Source organism: Crinia signifera, chromosome 6 (genome assembly GCF_055691185.1).
Source record: "Crinia signifera chromosome 6, ASM5569118v1, whole genome shotgun sequence".
Lineage (NCBI taxonomy): Eukaryota > Metazoa > Chordata > Amphibia > Anura > Myobatrachidae > Crinia > Crinia signifera.
Window position 1 is genome coordinate 163,800,075 of NC_139222.1, and position 20,496 is coordinate 163,820,570.

The window sequence follows — 20,496 nt, forward strand, 5'->3', positions numbered from 1 at the left end:
AGGTCCAACCATGATTACCCATGAGAGAAACAGGGATACGCTAGCTGAATGACCCATTAACAGATTGGATAACATGCAAGACAGTAATGAGAGCAGTGTAGCAGATATAGAGCAAACAGTTGAGATACCGACTTTTCTGAGCTGGAGATGAATATATTCTGTACTGTCAAAATTGTCCATGAGGGAAAGACACTTGTTCATGAAACTCTACATAATTTATATTTTTGTGTAACTGCAAGCACATTTGGTTTCATCCATAAATGCGGGACAGGCAGCATAACACATCTCTGCTAGATTGCTGGGCCAACTATTTGGAATCCTAAAGGTCTCCGATGTCAGATGGATAATGTACTCAATGAATGTAAACAAGAATACTAAAGATGTAGTAAGCATACGGCGCAAGTCCAATCCAGGTAATTTAGAAGGTTGTCTGTATTGTATGTGTGTGTGTGTCAATGAGGGAGGGGCTTGCCAGAAGTTTTTTATGTAGCTTTCACATCACATAAAACATTTTGAAACGTTTTGAAAAACTGTAATTTTAAATGGTATTTTAAACAGGTCTAGTGTTCATATTGCAGCAGATTACCATTTAAAAATACCGTTTAAGTACCATTCACATCACCAGTCAAGCCGTTTAACCTCTGAACACATTTCTACCCACAGCTTATTTCCTGGTTCAGGGAAGGGACACAAGACAAGGGACAGCCTATCACAGTGCTCTAACCTTTATTTTTTACTAAATACCATTTCAGAGCCATTCAGACAGCACAAAAAACGGCTCTGAATTGGCTTTAAAACGGGTAGGACTCTGCTTTTTAAACGTGTTGAAATACCAGTTAACTTTAAATGGTATTTCAACTATGACACTTTCACACTGCAGCCTTAAACGTTTTAAAAGGCAAAAAAACGGCAATATACCGTTTTAAAAGTGTGATGTGAAAGCTACATTAGTGTGAGCCTTGACACTTTCATTGACCCTGGGCCCCAACAGCCTTAACCTATCGATAGATAGATAGATAGATAGATAGATAGATAGATAGATAGATAGATTGTACAGCCATTCTAGTCACACCATTCCATTGCATAACTCGGTAGCAATGGGAGTCTTTGATTAAATGATACATAGCATGACTACATTCAGTGTGCAACCATAGCTGTATCTGCATACTTATCTAACCAGGAATACACTGTAACGTTCAATTTCTAATACAGATACACCGACAGTAACACACTGAATATAGGCATGTTGCATACAATTTTAATCAGCAGAAGCTGGTATGCAATATAAAGAAAGTGCTCATCGCTTTCTAATACAGATATACCGACAGTAACACACTGAATATAGGCATGTTGCATACAATTTTAATCAGCAGAAGCTGGTATGCAATATAAAGAAAGTGCTCATCGCTACAGTCACATGGAGCTCATGCATTATGTATAACACTACTTATATTATGTCTGTAATTTGGGCTCTTTTCCTGCGATTACGATATATTGCATTCGTTCCTGGCACAGAGTACCTTCCCGGGCAGCCAAATGGCCAAATGGGGATTGCAGACTAGTGGAGAAGTTGTCTTAATGTATGCCCAGCATTAGGGTTACACAAAGGGTCCACATTGATGGCAAAATTATGAAAAGCAACCATTGCTGGAAAACCATTGAATGTTTGAACAACCTGACACAGGTAGGCAACCTGTGGCACTCAAGCTGCTGCAGAACTACAGTGGGGTAAAAAAGTATTTGGACAGCCACCGATTGTGCAAGTTGACCCACTTAAAAAGAGAGGTCTGTAAATTCCATTATAGCTACACTTCAACTGTGAGAGACAGAATGTGGGGAAAAAAACTAGGAATTCACATTGTATGATTTTTAAACAAGTTATTTGTATATTCTTGCAGAAAATACTGTATTTGTTCAATCAAAAAGTTAAACTCAATATTTAGTAATATAACTAAATACAGTTGGCAATTACAGAGGTCAAATGTTTCCTGTAGTTCTTGACCAGGTTTGCACACACTGTAGCTGGTATTTTGGCCCACTCTTTCATTCAGATCTTCTCTAGATCTGTCATGTTTTGGGGCAACACAGACTTTCAACTCCCTCCACAGATTTTCAACTGGGTTGAGGTCTGGAGACTGGCTAGGCCACTTCAGGATCTTCTTACAGAGCCACTCCTTAGTTGGCCTCGCAGTGTGTTTGGGGTCATTGTCATGCTGGAAAACCCAGTCACGTTCCATCTTCATTGCTCTTACTGAAGGAAAGAGGTTTTGGCCAAAATCTCATGATATATGGCTGCCATTCATCCTCTCCTTAATATGGATCAGTTTGACAAAGATTCCTAGAGAATCGAAACGCGTTGGCCCAGGACTGCTGCTACTATTCAAGGACCCAGCCCAGTGCTAAGCCTGTGGAGCCTGCAGGGTGGATCTATTTTTTTAGGACACTCTGCCTTTGCCATCTGTGGCTCCACCACCGACACTGGGTGAGAGGGATTAATTGTATCTTTTAACCTCTGTATATGTGATGTTTTTGTTATTGTTTTTATTCCAATAAACACCTTTTGCACCCAAGGAACCTTTCAATTTCTTCACTACCACTTAATATGGATCAGTTGTCGTGTCCCCTTTGCAAAAAAGCAGCCCCAATGCATGATGTTTCCAGCCCCATGCTTCACAGTGGGTATGGTGTTTTTGGGATGCCACTCATAATTCTGGAGTTTATACAAAAAAAGTTATATTTTGCTCTCATCTGACCACATGACATTCTCCCAATCCTCCTCTGGATCATTTAGATGGTCAAACTTTACACTGGCCTGAACATGTGCTGGCTTAAGCAAGGGGACCTTTCGGTCTCTGTAGGATTTGAATCCATGATGACCTAGTGTGTTACTAATAGTAACCTTTGTGACTGTGGTCCCAGCTCTCTTGAAGTCATTGACCAGGTCCCCCCCATGTAGTTTTGGGCTGATACCCCACAAGGTGAGATCTTGCATGGAGCCCCAGTTTGAGGGAGACTGTCAGTGATCTTGTATTTCTTCAATTTTTGAATAATTCTGCCAGCAGTTGATCTCTTCTCACCAAGCTGCTTGCATATTTTCGAGTAGCTCTTCCCAGCCTTGCGCAGCTCTACAATTTTGTCCCTGGTGTCCTTAGACAGCTCTTTGGTCTTGGCCATGGTGGAGAGGTTGGAATCTGATTGTTTGAGGGTGTGGACAGGTATCTTTAATACAGATAATCAGTTCAAACAGGTGCCATTAATACACGTAACGAGTGAAGGATAGAAGACATTTTGGTACTTGTGCAGTTTCACGGCGCCAGCATGAGTCCCCTTGCGGGGCTCGCTTCGCTCGCCCACGCTGCGGGCTCGGAGGCTCGCTGCGCTCGCCACGCTATCTAAAATCAACTCCATGCCAACATGGATAGTGGGGGTATGAACTATCCATGTTGGCATGGAGTTAAGTTAGTTTATTTTAGATAGTTTCCTGAGCGTAAAAACCGGAAGTAGCACGGCGCCATGCTGGCGCCGTGAAACTACACAAGTACCAACATTTTTAAGAAGAAGTAAAAGGTCTGTGAGAGCCAGAAATCATGCTGGTTGGTAGGTGTCCAAATATTTATTTTCCACAACAATATACAAATAAATTGTTTGAAAATCATACAATGTGATTTCCTGCCCCCCCCCCCCCCCCCCCCACACACACACACACACACACACATATTCTGTCTCTCACAGTTGTACCTATGATGAATTACAGACCTCTCTCATCTTTTACGTAGGTCAACGCACAATTGGTGGCTGTCCAAATACTTTTTTGCCCCGGTGTATGCATCCCAGCATGCCCTGTCACAGTTTTAACATTAGTGTGTACCCACTATATCATTAATGTTTCACGCTCCTGTGGGTCACTAATGATCCCCCTGTCATCTGAACATGCCATCATATTAGACTACATCATCCGCGACTGCATAGTGGGGATTTGGGTGACCACACTGAACAACATCGTTAATAATCATTTGTCCTGCCTCCGACATCGTTAACAATTTTGGCGGTGCCACGAATTGTATAGTGTCTACCCAGCTATAGAGCAGTACAATTTTTAATGATAAATATTAAGTCCCATACACACTGGGCGATTTTGAGCTGAAACAACTCAGCTGCTTTCAGCTCAAAAGCCACGCAGTGTGTATGGCTGCCACCGCTCATATGCTAGTATTAACAGCAGATGAGCGACAGAGTGGGCGGCTTTCCATAGCATCCTTCTATAGAAAGCAGTTCACCCCCATAAAAATCGCTTTGATGGGCAAGGTCTGTATACACATCGCTTTTTCCCATCATCGCTGTACATACACGCTTATGTATGCCTGTTTTCTCATGGCTGCCTGCCTGCTGAGATCTGTAGTGCACCAGAAAAAAAAAATACTGAGACCATTAAAATAATCTTTCTCATCCTTTATAGCAGTAATAAATAGGCACATCTCACCAACTGTCAGGCATATAGGAACAATGGCGTCCTGATTGTCATAGTAAGATAGAGCCTTGCCGAAATTGGGATAGTTGGAGGTATGACAAAGGCTCTTTTTTGTGAAGAGCTGCGGAGATCATTGATTCAGCTATATTATCTCCCATAATAGCCAGTAACTACTGTAGCTCGTTCAATGCCGCACATTCTTGAGATAATTTCTTGCAACTGTGCAAATTTGATAATGAAATTACAACTTTTTCGTCTTATTTTTTTTTAATCAATTTGGGGAATGGGTTTGGAATACAGTGATTTAATATCGTGTTCCCTTTGCGATTCAGTATTGAAAATCATACTCAATCTATTCCAAATTCAGAATCTGCAGCATCTACTGTAACTTAAAAATGTGAAGAGATCTGAATCATATTTCAAGGCACGTTATGTGTCATATGGATACATAGTCATGTTTATGCATAAAAATGGATTGCACTATGAGATCAGCAGCCCAATGTCATAAGCCTTTTCACATATATTTATTCTAATAGGCAACATTAGCCACTTTGGTATCATTTTCCATGCCCAGAATCACTTTAGATCTGGATGGGTTCCTCTGTGGCCTGTCAAGTGCAACATCACATGTGTATGTGTGCACTGCAAAATCATTTAAATCTGAAAACAGTGTATATCAATTCCACCAAGCAAAATTGCCTACTGTGCTTACATTAGTGCTAGTGCTGCTTATACCCGAAACTTTGCGCCAGGTTAGATTCCATTGTTTTCTATGTAGGGACAATGACTTTGCATGTGCAATGTGTAATGAGCATTCCTAAGTCATTTAACCCATGTAATACATCGGATTGTACATTAGAAATTGAGTAAGAGACCAACTCAAGCCAGCCTCATTGAAATGTACGGCATAAGCAAATAGCCAAATGCACTTGGCAATGACCCATTTCTAAGTTCCGGTTTGCAGAGTGTCAAAAATCCTCAGTATTTATATCATTCCATCCGGGATTTTGTGGCTGCTTTTTATGTTCTACAAGCCAAACAAATCACTTACTTGTCTATCAATGCCCCCATAATTAAATTCAGTTTTATGAAAAGATGGCAAAAATATTTTTAATATTACTGGTCAAATGAGCTTAGCCTTATACCAGATGGATTGGCACACAATCACAACTGTGGTCTGCCAAATATTCTAGAACAGGGGTCCTCAAACTGTTTTTGCTCTGGGTCCCCATCAGAAAATAAAATGACAGGACCCCAGCAAGTTACTGGAGAAGGTCGGCACATCACATGTGTACTCAGCAGACAGCATAATGCATGGCAGCATTGTGGAGGCACAAAATGATGGGAGGAGCAGTGGTGGAGCTAGAAATTTTTCTCTACCCTACCAAAAAAATTCAGACGCCCCCCCCCCCAGGCAGCAGAGAGCTCTGAGCATATGCACGGGGTGGGGACTCGCTCAATAAATATACACTGCACTGGGTCTCCACTCATTAGATATGCACGGAGCAGGACCAGCTCAGCGCTCACTACTGCCTCAGTCGTCTGTCCTTTCAGCCAGCGGTGCCCACCACAGAGCCCGCTGGCATCGCTCCCCCAAACCAACGCAGGGTCTGCTACATATGTAGCTAGGCCACTGGGAGGAGTCTAAAATAACAGACAATTCAACAGATTTTTCATACTCCTTGAATCACTGACTGAGATTAGAAAAGTCATCAGCCAGCATGGAGTCAAGACTCCATGTTGAGAATGTCAGGACACAGTTTGAGAACTGCTGTTCTAGAATTATGGGTGTCTTAAGAGTTCTTGGGTATGTTCACTAAAGTGCAGATGTTGCCCATAGCAACCAATCAGATTAAGCTCATACCTTCTAAAAGGTGCTAGAAAATTAGAAAAAGAAAGTAAAATACGATTGGCTGCTAAGAACCATCCTTTTACAATATATACCCCCAGGTGGCTATGCTTACTTTCTAATGGTTCTAGTATGTTTTGTACCAGAGTAGCTGCATATAGTTGTGTATAGTATACAGGAGGAGCTGCTTCTGTACTACAAGCCCAAACTACTAGCTGGTAGGTTATTCTGGGATATGTAGTTCCACGGCAGCAGGAGAGCTATTCTCATAGTTCTTGTCTGAGTGTAAATTCCTCATGTGGATACACTACTTTGCAAAATGCAAACTCAAACCTCTGGAATCTATACCCAGCCAAACCACACTGCCACCTGAACAGGATGATGGAAACGCCTAATAGCCTATGGTGTCTGCTGGGAACATGCTGCTTATACAAGATGTCCCTGGCTATGCAGGGGTTACAGCAAGTTGCACTTGCTTGCTTAGGGCAGTGAACAGTGTGGGATGTCACTCTGTCCTTGGCAAGCAGCACATTGCTCTGTCACTGCTTCCTCCCTTCTGGTAATATGTTTCATGGCTTTGTGGACGCTGGTATTTGACATTATGCTTTCTCTATATGCTGAGACCTCAGGACCAGGAGGTCACCTTACCGGTAGCGATAGCGTGAGTCACAATAAAAACCCCAGCAGCGTTATTGATGACAAAGTGGCTCCCAATAACCTCTCTCCATATGTGACTTGTTAAAACAAGTCGTGCTTTTTTTTTTTTTTTTAATGCAAGTTATCACATGTGAGCTGTCAGGAAGAACGGGAAAGCACATCATTTGCATCAGAATAAAGTGCTATTGGGTGGAGAATAAGCAAGAGGAAAAGGTATTCGCCCCCACCTAATGTGATCAAAAAGCAATACTTAACCAAGTCACTTCCAGAGGGGCCAACATGACACTACCCTGCAATGTGTGATTGATCCCCACAGTCACTATATAGTTAATATCTTGAAGAGAGCACTACGACAAATAAAAGAGTTAAAGGTGGAGGGAGGCTTCACAGCTTATCCCATGAGCTTGTGCCAGTGAAGGGTTTTCCAGGGAATCAGATCCCCCCTACAGCATCCAGTGGCCTCCTCCAGCCCATCTCAGTGAGCAGTAAGCAAGTCTCACATCTTGCTCCTTTCCTTGTGCATTCCCCGAGTCTCCAGCAGGGGAGAGCAGGAGAGAGGGGACTGTAGCCCGGCTCCTTCTGTCTCACGCACATTCCCAGTCCCCCTGCCCAGACAGAGCTGGATGTTCATTCTGACATTCTGCAACACAGCATGGGATGGGGATTGGAGTATGCCAACCTGTCTGCTAGCCCCCAACTGTAGGACCCCAAGACAGGAGCTAAGAGGCTGAGAAGGTAGGAAGGACTCTGTACTGTGTGTAGGCAAAGGGAGGGAGCTCTGCGTGAGGGTGTCTGCTGTGTGCAGGAAAGGTGGCTGGGCTCCGTTATAGCAGCACATGTCATGTATTATTCCCTACAGGGCTGGGGTTTTCTCTTTTAAATTATTCTGATTTATTTATTTTCATTGGATTTTATCTTTACCAATATGGGTTGTTATTGCACATAAATGTACATATTTATCTCTATGTATATTGCTGGTTATAGGTGGGTGGACATGTAACATGTTAAAAGTGTATAACCAGAGGGGGAGGTTGAGAGTCATATATTTTCTCATCACAATGTCTTGTAAACATTTTAAGACACAATAACTTCCTGTAAAGCCATGCAGTATACGACATTTCACAGCCCTATCTGTATGCCTCAGCAATACATCACAAACTGCATGACAGTAGCACTACCTTCAGCATGTACCCACAAACACAATTCACAGGTTGTTCTACAGTCTTACAACATATACTAAACATGTGCAGCAACATAATTCTCCCCACTCATGACAGGATCACAATACTCAGAAATACAGTACAATGCACAACATATGCCATAGTCACACAACACTAATGCCACACAAATGCAGTCTTTTTTTTTTTTTTTTTTATCCCAGGTTGGCTGTATGTATGTGTGTCTAAATATATATATATATATATATATATATATATATATATATATATATATATAATCAATATCACAAGATTCTCCAAACAATGCAACTTAGTCACAGTTAAAGGGGCCACATCAATGTAATCTTTCCTGCTAAAATACAGTATACCTGGACCTTTACCAAACAACATCACCACAACACTGCAAGTCCCAGTGTGTCCAGGTCCATTCATATTTCCACAATAGGCAATATGTGCAGTGTTTAACTGTTCATTTATTGGTTCATAACTGTAATCATTTAGAATACAATATGTACCATGGTTTTCTACCACTATGTCTTCATCATATGTCATGCATCATATGTCACCCAATTAGCTTGTATCAAACAATATCAAAGCCACAACTAAACCTGTACACAGTGAATTGCAAAAATAAACACAAAGCATCATTTTCAAAACAACATGTGTTGGAAGACTGCAATGTGTCAATAATACTTACCAACCCATCTGTCACAGATATACAACCAGATCATGTGTATAAACAGTACACAATTATTCATGTGTTCCTGCAATACAACCCAAACTTTGTGTTATATACTGCAAACAAACATCTTTGTCACAGCATTTTCACTAACATGGCATGTCACAGCAAGACAGTCACTATCTCATGCATTGTGTGTCAGAATAACAATTACAAATTGCTTCTAGGTGTGAAAACCATTACCTGTTGCATGTAGTAAAAAGGCAGCGGTTGATAACACATCCAAAATGTAATCTATAGCATGACAAAACAATTGACATCAGTACAAAAAAAATGAAAGTATATCTAATGAAATTCAATGTATGAGGCATCAATGCATATCTTTGAAAGGCATCACAGGAATATACTGTATGCTGACACATGTACTATACATTATACTGACAGTCAAAGTATACTAATATATATGTTTTATAGTTTGGGTCTTTGCTGACTGTAGGTCTACATAATATTTCCCACAATGGGTGGTGCAGTTCTGTATTAGTGCAAGTTTTCTCTAATTGATTGTGATTTATTAATTAAACTAGTTACAAATGTCGACTCTATATCATTCATTATTCACAGCACAATTTATGTACTCCAGTGATGCACTGTGTTAGATTGACATTTGCAGAAAAATGGTTTTTCAAGTATAATATTCTGTACATCTATCTTTCCAAGGAACAGTGACAGGTCAGTTCATCCTAAACTGTAATAAAATATATATAATTATTTCGGTGTAAACAGAAATTACCTAATTCAAGCTTGGTACAGCTTGGATTTTATTACCTGACCACACTGGGTATATGTTGTATGTTCTAATGTTCAGTTTTACATTCCAGATGCTAACAAGCTTCAGTACCACAAATGTCTTTTTCTTATAAGTAGTAAACAAATCACATCAAAGAGTTGCTATTTTCCTATACAGTGATTATGCGGAGGTATACTTTCCATGTCTGCTTAACAATGTACTTTTTCTACGTCCGACTCACGTCAGAACCTCATACTTAATATAAGTGTGTAATTAAAATGGGTTCATTATTTCTTTTTCCACCTACAGTAGTTTTATTCCTGCTAATAATATATGTCTTACCAGTTTGTATTTGCACCGCTGCAGATAATTCGGATGGTAAGAGAAAAATGCCTAATGGTGCTACAGATCCCTTACATTAGGTATAGACGGAAGTGTTGGAACCAGCGTCTGGGTACTGTAGTGCATAGGCTGTGAAATGGCAAATTCTTATCTTGGCCAAGCTTTGATTAATTTAATTTCTGTGCTGTGACTGCTGTGCACTTGGAATGGTATCATGTTTGAGTGCATCAGACAACAGGTTAGTTATTTATTCCTTTTTTAAATAATGTGCAGCAGTGGGTCATTACCCTAGGTGACAATATTTCAACAATAGAACATGACAAAACTAGCGAGTAATGACTCGGCTTATTTGATTTAAGTTTGTATTTCTACAACAATTACTGATATGTTAGCAATAAATGAACTTGCATAAATACTTGAGACTTGATTTGCATTAATTCCCCCCAAAAATAAAAATAGTCCAAAAAAGAAAATGAAAAAAGGTCTAATTGACACAATGGGTCATATGTATCAAAGCTTGGGGAGGGATAAAGTGTAGAGAGATAAAGTGCAAATAAATCAGCTCCTACATTTTACAAAAAACAGACCGTCTCATGGAACTGAACAGGAACCGATTGGTTGGTACTTTATCTTGCCACTTTACGTTTCTCAAGGCCCCATTGTGTAAAAGCAGAACACCCACAAATGAATAAGCAATTCAAATATAAAAACTTAGATTTAGACCTGATTGCAGCTGAGTGAATTTGCAGACCGGTTGCTTATCTGTGAACTGCGCGTGGCTATGGGCTGCAATGCATGTGTGCGGCGCCTGCTAAAAAAAGGAATCCTACTATTTTCCTTCGCTGGCCGTGCGCAAGGTGATTGACAGGAATTAGGAGTCTGGGGGTGGTAACCAGTCGTTTAGTGGGCTGCCCCAAAAAAGGTGGGAGGAAAAAATGCAGGCGCGCCCAAGAGTTTTAGAGGAGGGTGTGTGACGTCACTCTAGGCTGGATATTGTATTCATCACAGCTGCCGAGTAAGTCCCTGTCTAGTCCTAGCTTTCAATATCTGTTGCCCAGTGGAAAAATCATTCAATAATGAGAGGCTTGTGATGGGATTTGGACATTTTTGCTTGGCTGTGATATAATCGCTAGCTGTCAGAGTTCATTGATGGCAATGGACTTGTTTGCTGGACACTACATATGTACATTTTACAGAAATTGTTGACAGTTGAAGAGAGAGCGTAGTGATATACAGTTGGTAGTGATTTGCCCTGTCAGATGAGGAGGGGCAGAGTGAAAGAGAAAAGAGAGAAGTAAAGTATGAGGTAGAGGGAGAGCTGTGAGGTCCCTGTAAGTGAGAGACAGAGATCTGGACTCTCACTAGGGGCCAGATGTACTAAGCTTGAATGAAAAGTGATAAAATGGAGAGTTATTAAAAAAACAGCCAATCAGGTAGGAGCTGATTGGCTGGTGGTTTATCACTCTCCATTTTATCACTTTTTATGGCTTGGTACATCTGGCCCTAGGAGAATGGTGAGGCATACCTGCTTGCCTGCAGATGGAGCTAAACCTGGCTTGTTAGTTGGCTCAGAGTAGGAGACGGAGAAGCCAGGATAAAGTAGCCAGCCCTTAACATAAGAACTCATTGGAGGATGCTAGATAGAGATGGAACAAGAGTGTTACCCCAGGGAGTTCAGCCCCTTTGGTAATGCACAGACTGAGGGAGGAGTAGTGGAGGATGTCCTGTAGCCGCCACGGCACAAGTGAAGGAGCAGAACCATTGCAGTCAGTCAGCCTCAAGATGGTGAGGCCTGCACAAGCATTACCTTACACTCCATCCAGGCAAATGGCACCTGCACTAAGGTTCAAGTTGAGCAGTGTATACAGAGACTTTTATAACCAGAGCAATGAACTTGGCCATCACCTGTGATGTTTTGGAAATGCCTCATCTAGTGGCCTTGTTTGGACGTTGTTGCTTATATTCACCACATGTTACATACAGAGACTCTACAAGATCACACCTGCTGCAGACAGAATGAACGCCGGATTGAGGACACACAAGCCGGGAAGTTATTACAGATAGTTGTAAGATATAAACCCACTGACTGCAATAGCCACTTCTTTATCAGATTACAGTGAGGAATAATATTTCCCTAGATGAAAAGGATTTCCGTTTCCATACCATAAATTGACGTACAGCGCATCATCTATTAAGTGTTATGGAATTGGAGCTCCAAACAAATAGTAGCTACCGACAAAGTAACTTATATATGCATATATACTACTAGAACTATACAATGCAATGATCTGTGCACAGACAGAGAAACACTGATATACCTGGTTGTATTGTAACATACATTGTATTTCTGTTACCTTCTGTATAATACAGGGCTCGACAAAACCCGGGGGCCAGGTTGCCATGGCGACCAGATTCTGCTGACTGGCGACCAGATTTGCCAGGAAGCAGAACCCCCGGGAAGAGTGGTGGCTTCATAGCAGCGGGCAGCGCAGTTCACAACTCTCCCGGCTGCCGGGAGATGGACAGGGAGAGGCAGGGAGCTGGCAGCAGCGTCTCTGTAAGCAGCGGGTCCCCGTGGCTGGTTATACTATCAACACTTACAGCAGTCTTGGGTGCCCGTTTCAGACACGTAAAAAGATGGCGCAGCAGTGGGTTATGTTCAATATAACAGCCAGCACGGCGGCAGAGCGGTGCAGAACTCTCCCGGCTGCCGCTGTATCAGACCAGGTCAGCAGGGCGCCTATTTCAAAGCTCAAGCATGGCTCCCGATTAGCTCATGTAATAGGCACGCTGCTGACCTGCTCTGATGCAGCGGCAGCCGGGAGAGTTCTGCACCGCTGTGCCGGGCTGCCACCATGTTGGCTGTTATATTGAACATAACCCACTGCGGCACCATCTTTTTACATGTCTCAAACGGGCACCCAAAGCTGCTGTAAGTGTTGATAGGATAGCAAGCCACGGGGACCCACTGCTGCCAGCTCCCTGCCTCTCCCTGTCCATCTCCCGTGTTTTACCGGGCTGCCACTATGCTGGCTGTTGTATTGAACATTATAACCCACCATGGGGACCCGCTGCTTACGCAGAGGGAGGCACCAGAGAACAGAGGCACCAGATAACAGAGCCCCCCTCCCCCCCCCCCCCCCCCCCCCCATCATTTTCTTCTCAGTCTGCCCCTGCCTGGCATCAAGCCACAAACCTATAGCATTGACCATGTAGGTGAGCAGCACTGTGACATGATATGCCATGGGCATTATGGCATGTGGTAATATATATAATGGGCACTATGGTGTTTGGTTTACCGTGTAATGGGCATTACGGTGTGTGGGGTATATGTAATAGGCATTATTGTGTGTGGTATAGTATGCAAAAGGTTTTTCTGTGTGTGGCATAATGTGTAATGGGCATTGTGGCATGTGTAATAGGCATAATGGTGTCACTTTTTGGCGCACACTGTCACTATTTTTTTCTGGCTCCTACATTTTCATCCTGGCTCCTAGATTTTTTTTTTACATTTGTCAAGCCCTGGTATAATAGCAGTAATGCTATTGCTCATCACTGGGACTCCTCTGCTTTTGCTAAGTAGCAGATAGCAGATGTAAAGCGGGGGGCTCTGTAACTATTTGGCAGGTGGAGGTGTTCTAGTGGGAGGAATAAGAAAGGAGGGGAGTGAATCGGGTCTATATTGTTACATGTAATACAGTTAATGTGTTAATTATTCACTATTGGAGTCAGTTGTGGAGTTTGGAGAGAGTACTGCTGAGTGAGTAAAGTTACCAATATTGAGAACTTTAAAATGTCTACTGGAGTAAGTCATTGTTTGCTGCCCTGTCACCCTCACCACACTTCAGTCAGGTTGTTTTATTGTAAAGGTTACCCAAGTAAGCCCTTTGCATATAGGCAAATATTTTACAAAGCATCCCAAAATTCCACCTTGCCCTGGAAGAAGGGTTACACACATCAACTCGCTAAGAGGGATTTCACTAGAGCAGGTCAGTGTCTATGTGTCCGCTGGCCGCTGCACATTAGCACAGAAGCGATCGGGTCTGTATCAGGCCGTTAGGTCTGACTAGGCCTAGGGCAGGTACCGCATTAGCATCAGGTATGTTTAGTAGGAAACATTACTAAGGGTAACATTTACTAAAGCTTCTAAAACTGAAAAGAAATGATGTCCGTAGCAACCAATCCTATCCGGTCTATTATTTCTCTATCGCATCCTACAAAATGATATACGGAGTCTGATTGGTTGCTATGGGCACCATCATTACGTTTTCTGAAAAATTCCTCCATGGCTGCGTCCATAAGCTGTTTTTTTTTCTTTCTTTTTACTGTATGTGTTTTTTTTCTTAAATAAGATACACCAAGACCCATGGAACACAGAAAAGGAAAGTCATTGATTTATTTTGCTAAGTATTAACATAAATGTCCATAATCATACACTGTTATGTAACAATAAAAATTAAAAAAACGCTGTCATTGATGTTCACACATAGATTGTAAGCTTGCGAGCAGGGCCCCCCTACCTCCGTGTCGCTTTGTTTCTACCCAGTTTGTTTAATCACTGTTGTCTCCAACTGTAAAGCGCAAGGGAATATGCTGCGCTATATTAGAAACTGTAAATAAATAATATGTGTGCATATAAGATGTCTTATGTTGTAGGCTAAATGCTTTTATACTGGTACAGTAAGATAAATCAGAGGTGACTTCTGATACTGTCATACTTTGCAGTAAAATGTAAGGTACAGTATATGTCTCATGGCTGACCAACTCAAATGACCTTGTCAAGTCTAACCACAACATATTGTAACTAAGGATTAAATAGGGTTGAGGTTACCATAAGGTAGATAATGGGCAGACTGGATTGGTCTAGTGTTTCTTATGTAATGTCAAATTGTGTTTGATGGTCGGCATGTAATAAGGAAATAAGGAAAAAATGCAGTAAAAACACAGTTTTCTTTTCTTACCTTATTTCTAAATGAACTAAATCCCCACTGCCAGATCTCTGATGGGTAGGGTAATGCCGACTATAACTGGCATTACCCTATAGAAGCCAATGGTCTTCTTTCCGCAGTTTTGTGTGAGAGATCCAACACAAATCCCTCCCAGCATGTCCAGACATCGGAGCACATCACAAAGGGCAGCTCTTATCAGGAGAGCTGCCCTTTGCGTTATCGGCATGATGGACGGTGGGATGTACATAACACCCTATGTATTACAACACAGTTCTGTGGTTTGCTCACTCATACATGGAATTCATACCCATATACCTGCCAGCTCATTATTATCCATGCATGTGGTATTATACCTAATGGTATTCATGTATCTGTATCTACCGGTAAGCTTATTATTTTCTTGAATGTCATATATTTATGTAATAGGATTGCCTAGCACTATGGAATCTGTAATTTAATATTAATACATTTTGACAATGAGTGGCTATACTCTGTACAATGTACACATTTTTCACTTTATCCAAATGAAAATGTAAGTTATGGCACAAGAAAACACGGACAATACAGATACATAATATGTGTATACATACTGTGTATAAGAGCTTTTGTGTATTATAGTTGTGTTCCTTAGTAATAACCTTCTTTGTGCTTGCTGGCTATATGGTGAAAGTGTCTGTTAACTGCTACTGAATTCCCTTGAAATCCCACAAGCAGTGGCGTAACTATAGAGGGTGCAGGGGATGCACTTGCTATGGGGCCCGAGGGCTTGGGGGGCCCCATAACAAGTGCACCCCTGCCTCCTCTAGAGTTACACCACTGACACACGCGCTGCCTCTGCTTCTTCTCCCTAGCTGGATGCGCCGCAAAAGCAGAGACAGCAGCAGCAGCTCCCCGCATGAATCAAAGGGCAACTGCCTGTCCGTCTCTTCCCACCCCCACCAGCTCCAAGCCAGGACTGGAGGAGGTAGCGCAACGGAACGCTGCCTCTCCTTCTGCTCCCCAGTGAGTGGTGCAACAGCAGCTGCTCCCCGCTAGATACAACAGGTAGCTGCGTGCCTTTTCTCAGGCTCCCACCCCCGCCGACATGATCAATGGGACGCTGCCTCTCCTCCTCAGTGGGCAGCGTGTAAGCAGGGACAGCAGCCACTTCCCGCAACACGCAGCTGCCTTTCCTCCTACCCACCGCCATCAGCAGCTCAGAGGGAAGCTGCATCTCCTTCTGCTCCTCAGCGGGCAGCAGCGCCAGCACCAACACATTGTTAACCTGGCCAAAGTCAATGGGTTTACTGGTAGGATTGAGTCACTGCCTGGGGGAAGGTGATAGTAGTGGTCTCAATGTGGGTTGGGATGTACAGGCTATATGTATGGAACCAGTGTACAGGTATGTGTGTTTGTATTTGAGAGGCAGTGTAACTTTATGTATGAATGTCTATCAGTTAAGTATACTTCCCCTGCCCCACTCTAACCCTCCCTGCCCACAGCCTAAGCCCCCACAGCCTGACCTAGCCCTCCATGCTAATGCCTAACCACCTTGCACCTAACCACTTCCGCCTAGCAGCCTAGCCACCCTTCTAGGTGCCTAAAACTAACCCCCCCCCCCATTGCCCAACCCTAATTAATCCAGTAGTGCCTAAACCTAACCCCTCCCCCCCTTTCCCCAGCCGCACACTACCACTCCCTGCATTCTTACCAATCGGGATTCTGGGTGCTGGGATTCCAGAGTGACCATCTTGATCCATTTTGATGTTCTTCTGACAGCAATTGGGATGCCAGCATCAGTATACTGAACGCCAGCATCCTAACTGCCGGGACTACATCCCATGTGTACATGTACAGTATGAATATATATACATACATACATACATACATACACTATGCATTGTGGTGCAGCATTAAAAGTTGTGGGGGGCCCCTTAAAAATTTTGCTATGGGGCCCACAATGTTCTAGTTACGCCCCTGCCCACAAGGCTTTGCTTTCTTACATTAGTGGGATGCCTAAACCAGACCTTCATGCAAGGCATTACTAACAGCATAGATCAGATATTTGTTGCTGTAATAGTTACTATTAGATCCAGTTTACAGTACAATGAATATATATATATATATATATATATATATATATATATATATATACTGCTCATAGAGGAAACATAAAGGTCTCCTCTAGTATAAAATAATTAAACACATTAAATAAAATTACCTCATTGTGGTACTAGATCATGTTATGGTTTTTCTCTGGGTTTGCGCTAATTATTGGTAAACGTAAGCACCGGAAAAATAGTTCACGAAAAATTTAGATTTTGTTTTGTGATTCCCCTCCCCCCCCCCCCCCCCCCCCCCCCCACACACACACACACACCAATAGTTGTGTATAAAATTGAGCCAGCGAATTGTATTTTAAACAATAGGCAACCAAATAAAAAGCTCCCTTCCGAAATGTTTTTGAAAAATTGGTAAATTTTCTTACTCATACCCCTTTCCCACTGCAGCTCTTAAATGGTAAATTGTCTTTTTAAATGGGTAGAGCTGCAGTGGGAATGCTCCAGGTTGCTTTACCCGTTTAACAAATACCGGTATTTGTTAAACGGGTAAAAAGCAGTGTTTTACCCGTTTAAGAGCTGTTTTTTTGGCAGTGGGAAAGGGACTTAAATGGTATTTAGTAATAATAATAAAGGTTAAGAATATGATTGGCTGATGACTGTACACACCACATCCTGTGGGGCAAGAAAAGCCCATGTTTACTATGGGTTTATGCTTTGTGGTTTAAATGGGTACAATGTGAATGTGACATAAACGGTATTTAAACTGCAAAAAGAGCTGCAGTGGGAAAGGGTCTTTATGGCTCTTACCCATTTAACGACCCGTTTACAAATACCAAATGATTGCCCGTTTAGGCAGTGGGAAAGCAGCATTAGATGTTATTCCAGTCAAAGCCAATGCTGTACAAGTAATACAACAATTTTTTTTTTTATCTTGGCACAGACTAACTGCTTTAAATAAAGTGGTTCTTTACATTTGTTGTGCAGTAATATACAATATAGGGGTTATATGGGTGATGTTTTAGGCCTGCAACAAGTGTTCTTGATAAAGCCGTTCCTAGACTAGAATCTCCAAGATAGAAACTCAATGTTAATGGTATTGTTCTTCATAGGTTTGATTTTGTTCACGTGTTACTTTTAGCATTATGTTTTGCTACAGATCTATGTACAGGAATCAAATTACAGTATCTTACGATTTTTATTTTTTTTTGGTCTGTTTAATGCCTGTTAAACAGAATTGATCTTATATGTAGATAGAAGAGGTGCATATGTGTTTTAACAGCCAATTTCTTTCTTTAAGTCCAGGGTGTCAGATATTTTTAATGGCAGTTATTTCACGGATAAATTCTTCTCAATTTTTATTAAATAGGATTAATTATTTCTAAGCATGGGTCTACCTGTGGATAAACAGAGACCTGGTGGGTATTGGGAGCTGATGTGCTTTGTTCAGGATACCGTACTCGACTGTGGCAGCTTGTAAAAGCAGATTGCCACTGCTCCGTTGGCTGGTCCCCTTTTGCCTCCCCTTCAGTCTGCCTGCAAGCTGCTCGGCAGTGGCTTTGGAAAGTTCTGGGATGCTGAAAGCTACAAATGCATCAATTGGCAGATAGTGTCTGCAGCGCTCGGAAATGCAGTGATGTAAGGTGTAGCACTGCAGCCACCACGCTGGAGAAATGCCAACCTCCACAAAAGTAACAAAAGAGACGCATCAATTGGCCTCCATTTGTGATACCTAAATCTCTACCTTTTTGTGTGCACTGAAGGCTTTTATGAGAAGTATGGTTCCAATTTAAATGCCAACAGGTCCATTTTTCAATGATATTAGAAGTCCAAACACACTGAGGAGGTCATTCTGGTTGACTCGCAAAGCTGCAAATTTTGCCTGCACTGCACAAATGTCCCCGCATGCATGTGAATGAATGTTTTGCATAAACATCCATTTGCAGCCTTGTGTGCGGAGCAGAAATCATTTGGCGACCATCGAAAGATTTTTAAAGCGCTCACAATCTAAGTCACTCTCTGGTGGCCCTGGTACAACCAGCTGTCTGGTGAACAGGGATGACAGCTGACATCCGGTGACATCAGCTGCCTGCCCCCGGTAACCCACGTCACGGAAAAATTACCATGGGAACGTCCAGCGTTTTCACGGGGAAACCCATGAAATGCATGGGCGCTACCTGTCCACGCCGTCCCAAGCCCCCACCCGCACTGCTCCATGCGAATGGGCCAGTGAATATGCAATTTGCCGCATCCGTTTGCACAGTTGGCCTGCATAAGCAAATATGGGCATGTGCAGGCCTTCACCATCGCTCACGCAACGGGGAGTACAAACCAGAATAACCTCCTGAAGCGCTTCACAAACTGAATCGTACTATGGTGCTAATTCAAACTTGAATGTGAGAATTTGCAATGGACTGTGAGGAGTAAGTCGTCACCCAGACAGAAAGAGAAGACGTCCCTAAATTGTGTGAGAATTGCAAAGGATCACCAATCGCTATCATTTTGCAAATCCATATGAAATTCCCATATGGATTTTTGCAGTCTGTGCAATTGTTAAACAGTGAAACTGTTAGGGGATTACCTTTACAATCCATACACATTTTCTGTAGCTCATTCCCTATGCGCATACGCGATTCATATGGTCTGCATGTGCAGTTGTTCGATAATCGCTTGATTTATGAATTAGTGGTCATATCTAAAATAGGCCATAAAGCCATTAAGAAAGAATTGAATTATATCAGTAAGCCCAGGAAATTATGAAGGTGGTTTGTCACCTTCCTCCTAATAAATGAAGCCATCTGGACGAATGAATTTGTTTTACCATTTTGTTCCCTTTTCTTCTCTTTTTGCTCAACTGTGTAATGAAGTCACTGACACAGGTAAATTTCCACCTGAGATGGTGGAAGGTCAGATGGTGAATCTTTCGAAGCCTAAGACGGATCCTGCATGTTGCAAATGACCCATTGTTCTCCTTCACAGAGAATATAAAAATGTATGCTTATCTTTGTGCAACGTTATTCCTGTTTTGGTTAAACCAGACTATGGACTATACAGTAGGTTTGGTGTCATTTCGAACCCTCCAAAAAGTGTTGCGCTAGCATTTACGAAAGGTCGGTTTTGATGTCTAAATATAATCAATAATCAATCCCTGTCTGATTAGAAATGGCAACCCCCACCCCCCATGGTGGTTTTCTATTGAAACCACTGTGGAGCTGAATATATTATATTCATATACATTTAATATATAGACCACTATAAAATATAATTTTCTTATTTATTTACTTGTACAGCTGGCTACTTTTTTCTTTGTGGGTTTGTGAGGAATTTAATAGCAAGGAAGTTGTAGAAAATTATACAGAGAAAGATATAGAGTACTAATTGTGTTGAGTTTAAAACTTGTCTTGTTCTGTGTATCGTCTATATTAAGTGCATTTCCTGATCGCAGCTCGCATATAGCTTCCGTTCTTGACACTCGGCAGACGGGACATTTCATCCCACTTGACAAATCTCGGTTAAGCAGACCGAGAACGGGACAGGGTCAAAGCTGT

The 20,496-nt window shown here is 42.1% G+C and overlaps 1 protein-coding gene across 2 annotated transcripts in view; it reads left to right on the forward strand.

Moving 5' to 3' along the window:
- Positions 1-7,400: 7,400 nt before the first annotated feature.
- Positions 7,401-20,496, forward strand: part of CDH22 (cadherin 22) — a 246,165-nt gene continuing 233,069 nt past the window's right edge. Inside the window, exon 1 of one of the 2 annotated variants that reach the window (XM_083147879.1) lies at positions 7,401-7,709. The gene's annotated coding sequence lies outside the window, so the exon portion shown is untranslated. The remainder of the gene's footprint in view (positions 7,710-20,496) is intronic. The other variant, XM_083147878.1, reaches the window with a different exon arrangement.